General features: G+C 48.9%; 1 non-coding gene across 1 annotated transcript; it reads left to right on the top strand.

Annotated features, from left to right (window-relative positions):
* Positions 1-598: 598 nt before the first annotated feature.
* On the top strand, positions 599-672 carry TRNAN-GUU (transfer RNA asparagine (anticodon GUU)). The gene has a single exon. It is a non-coding gene; the product is annotated as a tRNA-Asn (tRNA).
* Positions 673-6,147: the final 5,475 nt, after the last annotated feature.

The following is a 6,147-nucleotide window of genomic DNA, read 5'->3' as shown; positions in this document are numbered from 1 at the left end:
ACGTACTCAAAAGAGTACGTAAGATGCCAGTCTCGCCGTGTACAAAGAGCTTTTTCTTTAAGTTACACACCGGTACGTTGCCCGTTAGAACATGGTTAGAGAAAAAGGCCATTTTTGTGCCTACCGTTAATTGCCGCCTTTGTGATGAACCAGAAACAATTGAGCATTGTTTCATCAGTTGCAAAGATGCAGTACTCTTCTGGGATATCCTGCAACGCACATTTAAAAAAAGAATTCATCTGACTCCACATTCTGTTCGCTGCCATTTGTTGATGAACCCCAGGACATGTTCTTTCTGATTGGACTGCACAGCCTCTGGAAAACCCGCATGATGGACAGACTCTGTGAACCTGTTGTGTCTACAAAGGATCACTTCAGTCGAATGGTTGTTCATCTAAGAGACGTGTATGTCCAGACTGAGTACGAACCGGAGTGGCACTCACTATTAGTGATGTGCTCTTCATTGCCCCTTTTCTAGTGCATGGTCTTTTCAATATGTATTGTTTACCACTGTTTTCATAATGGCTTGTATATAGTTCATGTATATAGAACATTACATCACTGTAATAAATACCATGTTGAAGGAAAAAAAAAGAAAGCCTCCGTGGCGCAATCGGCAAGCGGGTTCGGCTGTTATCCGAAAGGTTGGAGGTTCGAGCCCTCCCGGGGGCGAGCGTATCCCTTTTGTACTTCTTTTATCCCTACCTTCCTTTTTTCCGTTCCGACGGTTCAGTGCTTGTCCTGTGGTCGTCTTTCGAAGTCCTTGTATTTTTTGCGCTGCCTTATCCCTCCCTTCAAAAAACAGGAAGCTGCCGTCCCCTTCTTTTTTCGCCATTTTTTTTTGTCCCCATTACCTTGATTAAAAAGTACATGGTATCAAATTCGCCTAGCTTGCTCCTTCTCACCAGCCAAGTTCTCCTGACCGGCGCTCAGCCTCCGTGGCGCAGATTCTACTTCCGGCCACCGAGCGTGACGGACGTGTGTATCATGGGCTCCCAAGGAGCGGATTTAGCGGCCCAGCCGGGCCGCGGTATCAGGAGTACGATCAAACCGAATGAGGACTACCAGCTGATTTTGCCGCATTTGCCAACAGGTTCGAGCGTTTTGCATACTGTTTTTTTTTGCATGGCGACGTCCAAGCCAGGCCATACCGCGTTGAAAACTTTCGTGACGCTCTTGAGCGTCTGTCATTGCTGCCGGAAGTGGTTGCCCTCAAGGCATATCAGATGAATCATGTTTGGGCCGTGACATTCTGCAATGAAGAAGGAAAAAATGGCTGAGGCTTAACTTGGTTAACCCTGGTCAGATGCGAAGCATATTGATGGCTAGGCTTGTTAATACATGGCTTTCCTTGGTTGAATACTTGATCATTTTAATACAACCACTAGAAGCCTTCGTCGTGGGAGAAGACAACGGCATGGCTACAGCGGAACGCCGACTAACCCCGAGACGCTCGTTGGGTGGGCGCCTGGATTGCCACGGAAGCCGCGTCCGCCTGCCCGGTGGAGCGAGCGTTTCACCTACACCGGCGACACACCCACACTATACCACATCACATGGGAGTGCGAACGAAATAAAGCATTCCACCAACACGAATTCCCGAGTGCGGAGCAATGGGAGAGCCGGCTGACCAGCAGCGAGCTCGCGGCCCAAAGGGCCTTAGTGCGGCACGCTACTGATGCAGCGCGACTCAGTGGAGCCCTGGACAAGGGGCCCAACCTTGCTGAAGAGAAGCCTCAAGTCGCCGGCGCCACGAAAGACGACGGAGGCTTCGAATCCGCGAATCTCTTAAAAGATCTAAATAAAAGTTTTCTACTACTACTACCTACACCGAGTGTGAACGCGCGTTCGAAATGCGCGGGAATGCCGCTCGAGGACATTCCGGTGTCTGGGCGATGGCATCGTTCTCCCTCTCCCAGCGCGTGACGGCGATCTGTCGTGACGTCATGTGTCACGTGGTATGTCACGAGGTATGTCACGTGGTGTGTCGTCGCTGTACCACGTGGTCTGCACGGCGTGCAACCACAGCGACGGCGCGAGGTGGACCCTCATCTTCCTCTGTCGTGACGTCATGTGTCACGTGGTGTGCACGGCGCGTAACCACGGCGAAGAGCTGTAGTGTACCTCTAGTAATATGCTTCGCATAAAAACAAAATGCTACAGGCGGAGGCGTTCAACGTCAAGGACCACCGCTGTGTGGTCATTGACCCATGCAACGAGGGCGTCCGGCTGAAGCTGTTCTGGCTGCTACACGGCGTGAAAGATGACGACGTGAAGGCAGCTCTGGCGGCTTTTGGAAAAGTGACCGACATAACTCGGGACAAGTGGAGAGTCAAAGGCTCCGTCGACAAGTCGTCTGCTACGCGCTCAGTGACATTGAAGCTGAAGGGGGGCGTTACCATCGAGGACTTACCGCACCAGCTGCGTGTTGGAGAGGACGTCGCACTCGTCGACGTTCCTGGCAGAGCTCCGCTCTGCCTCCGGTGCCGCGGCACCGGACACATACGTCGGGAGTGCCGTGTGCCACGTTGCGGGCTCTATCGTCGCTTCGGCCACGACGACGCCCAGTGCGTGCGAACATATGCTACCGTAGCTTGTCCTGGTCGTAGGGATACTACTGAGGAGCATATTATGGACGAAGTCGACGCAGTAGAGGCGACCCGTGAGAGTCGGGAAGACGCAGTACCGAAAAGCATAGCCTCAGAAAAAGCAACGCTTCCCACGGAACATGAGGCTGCCAACTCAGAAGAACCACCTGTGCCTGACACCAGAACAGAGGCGGACGCGGGAAAAGCAGATGATGCTGCGGTAGGTGCAGCTGAGACGGTTTTGGAATCGACCAATGAGAAGGACGTTGACACGGAGATGCCCGCGGCGTCAACTTTGCCAGCGAAAAGGACGCACGACGAAGCTGATGACAAGGCGACGAGCTACGACGGGACGGACCATGAGGAACCTCTTCCCAAAGCGCCTCCTGTTCGACGTGCGGCCTACAAGCCCAAGCCGAACATCCCTCCTGATCGTAGGAGTTCGTCGGGTGTCCCTCCGCCTTAGCGGAGGTGCCTTGCAGGGTCTTCGTGTTGGTAACCCGGTCTTCGATCGGGTTCAGTGCTGACACCGCTGTACTTTGCAAACTGGAAGGATTTTTGATGAGGTGAGATGCAAACCGATGTCACTTCGAGAGCGGCGAATCCCAACCATTTAGATGGCGTCTCAAATAACATCTTGCATGCGTATTGCCACACTGAACGTGAGAGGTCTTTCTGCGCGAAGGAGGCAAAATCAGCTTAAGCGTCTCTTGTTCGAAAACGAAATCGATCTGTTGGCTATTCTAGAGACAAAGATTGAAAGCGAAGAGTTGACAGATGCGATGGCTGAAATTTACCGTGCACAGTTCAGTGTTTGCGTGTGCCATGCAAAAGGAAAGTCGGGAGGATGTCTGATTTTAACTAGAAACTGCAAAGTCGCTGTGGAAACTGTATTTTCATGTGAAAGTGGCCGGATTGTAGCATGCGATTTTTACTTTTCTGGTGTAGAGTGGAGAGCTGTGTGTGTATATGCACCTAATAGAATTCCCGAACGAGATGCCTTTTTTCGCCGTGTTCAACCATTCCTGCTGACAGAAAAGCGTGTACTATTGCATGGAGATTTTAACTGCGTGTGTAGACCTGAAGATAGAACAACGAACAAAACCCTGCAGGACACGAGTGCCGAGCTGCTGTTTGAGATGATTAATGAAGCAGAATTGGAAGACATTGGCATTATAATGCAAGGTTCAGAACAAGCGCAGTACACGCATTTTCAAGGTGTTAGTCACGCAAGGCTGGACAGAATTTGTTTCTTCTGAGGTTGTGCCCTTGTGTTCCCAGTACCAGACTGTGCACGTCAGCTTCAGTGATCATTCTTTAGTCGTGGTCACACTTGGGGAGAGGAAAAGGACTGTCAAGTTTAGTTGGGAATTATGGAAATTTGATGACACATTGTTGGAGGATGAGGAGTTTAGCAAGAAACTAAAAGACTCAGTCAAAAGCTTGTTAGAAAAAGAGTCAGACTTTATACAAACATGGGAACAATTTAAATGCGACGTGAAAGTGGCCGCTATAGAAAGAACATGTGTTTTAAAGCGTAAGGAAAAACAGCAAGAAAAGGAACTTCGTACCGAGCTTGATTTCATGCTCAGCATGGAAGGCGTCAAGCCGGGGTTGTACAGGCAAGAAATAAGAGACCAAAACTAAGCTTGAACTAATAGATGAAACGAAATATCGAGGTGCAGTGTAAAGGGCGCGCAGCGAAAGATTTTGGCTTGGGGAGACGCCCACAAAAAGGGCGCTCAGCGACGAAAAACAGTATGCAGTTTCGAAAGAGATAAAGGAAATTTGTTATCGCAATGACGTAACTTCCGAATCTGAGATGATTGAAAGGGCGTTTCCGGAATATTACCAAAACTTGTTCAGCCTTAAAACGCCCGATGTTGAACACTATAAAACTGCATTCCTGTCGATAATGCCAAGAGTCGAGGATGACCTGGCGCAGGTACTTGAGGAGCCCATAACGGCAGCAGAAATCGAAGCGGCAATACAGCAGCTGAGCTTAAACAAGTCGCCTGGGCCGGACGGCCCCGGTGCCGCACTTTACAAGGCTATGAAAACAGAAATGGCAATAGCATTACAACGCGTATTAAGCGAGTGTTATGAAAGAAAGTTAACTCCGCCGTCTTTCCGAACCTCCCACGTGGTGCTGATCCCAAAATCGGACGACCCGAGTAGGTTGCAGTCAGTTGAGTGTTACCGCCCAATAAGCTTAACTAACGTAGACTACAAAATTTATATGAAAGTGCTAGCCGGACGACTCCAAACAGTAATTAAAACCCTTGTTGGCCCACACCAGACCTGTGGCATAAAAGACAGAACCATTTTTACTAACATACACGTAGCTAGGAGTGTCCTTGAATGCTGTGATGCAACGGAGGGTCGTGTCGTCATGATCCAACTAGACCTGCATAAGGCGTTTGATAAAGTTGTACATGAAATTTTGTTCGCGCTGTTGGAACATGTGAATGGAGGATGTATCATCACTGATGGCGTGAAAATGGTTTACAATGGCTGTACATCAAGGTTCATAATTAATAAGCGCCTGAGTAATAGTATTCCTGTCTTGTCGTCAGTGAGGCAGGGTTGCCCTCTTTCTCCACTGCTTTTTGCACTTTACCTGGAGCCCTTTTGTTTAAAGCTGTTAACTACGCAAAAAATTCGAGGTTACGCCTTTTGTCATAATGAAGTGAAGGTATTGGCATATGCAGATGATATAGCAGTGTTCTGCAGAGACCAGGAAAGCGTGCAAGAAGTGGTGAGAGAAGCCGTAAATTTTTGTGATGCAAGTGGCTGTGCGATAAGCTGGCAGAAATGTTTTGGTTTTTGGCATGGAAAGTGGCAAGCCACGCCAGAAGTATTCTGTCGAATGAAGTGGCTAGACACGCCAGGAAAGTACCTCGGCGTGCCGCTAACCAACTACACAGAAAGCAAAGAATATTGGGCCCATGAAACCGAACGAGTCAAAGCTCAGACAGGCAAATGGGAGGGTCACAAATTTTCCATGTTTTCAAGAGCTACGGTGTGCAACATGTTTTTAATAGCAAGTATTTTCTATGTTCTGCAAGCGTTAACTTTGCCAAGGACTTCAGTGCAAAGGTTGCACAGAGTGTTTGCAACGTTTATTTGGTCGTCAACATGGGAACGTACCAGCCGATGCAATCTGTTCCATAAGGTGCGGAACGGGGGGCTAGGATTATCAAATTTATTTCTGAGGCAGATAGTGACTAGATTCTTTTTCTTGCGTCAAGATAATGATTTTCTGCGAACTATTATGCAAGTGCGATTGTTAGAACCACTGCCTGATTATGTTGTGTCATCCATGTCTGCAGGTCGGAGTGGGTTAAGTGCTTTCTTGCAAGAAGTTGTTGCAGCAGTGCGTATTCTTCGGGCAAAATTTTCCGATGAGTATCTAGCCATTGTAACAAGGAAAAAGATGTACAAGGACCTGCTTGATGTGTTTCTGCCAGTGCCTGTTTATCGCAGTGCATATCTTTTGGGTCGCGAACGCGATGTGCTAAAAAGGGTAAAAAGAATGCCGGTGAAGCCTTCAGTGCGT

The sequence above is a fragment of the Amblyomma mixtum genome, chromosome 3, assembly GCF_055824585.1.
Source record: "Amblyomma mixtum isolate Tamu chromosome 3, ASM5582458v1, whole genome shotgun sequence".
Taxonomy (NCBI): Eukaryota; Metazoa; Arthropoda; class Arachnida; order Ixodida; family Ixodidae; genus Amblyomma; species Amblyomma mixtum.
This window is presented reverse-complemented; position numbering and strand designations above follow the sequence as displayed.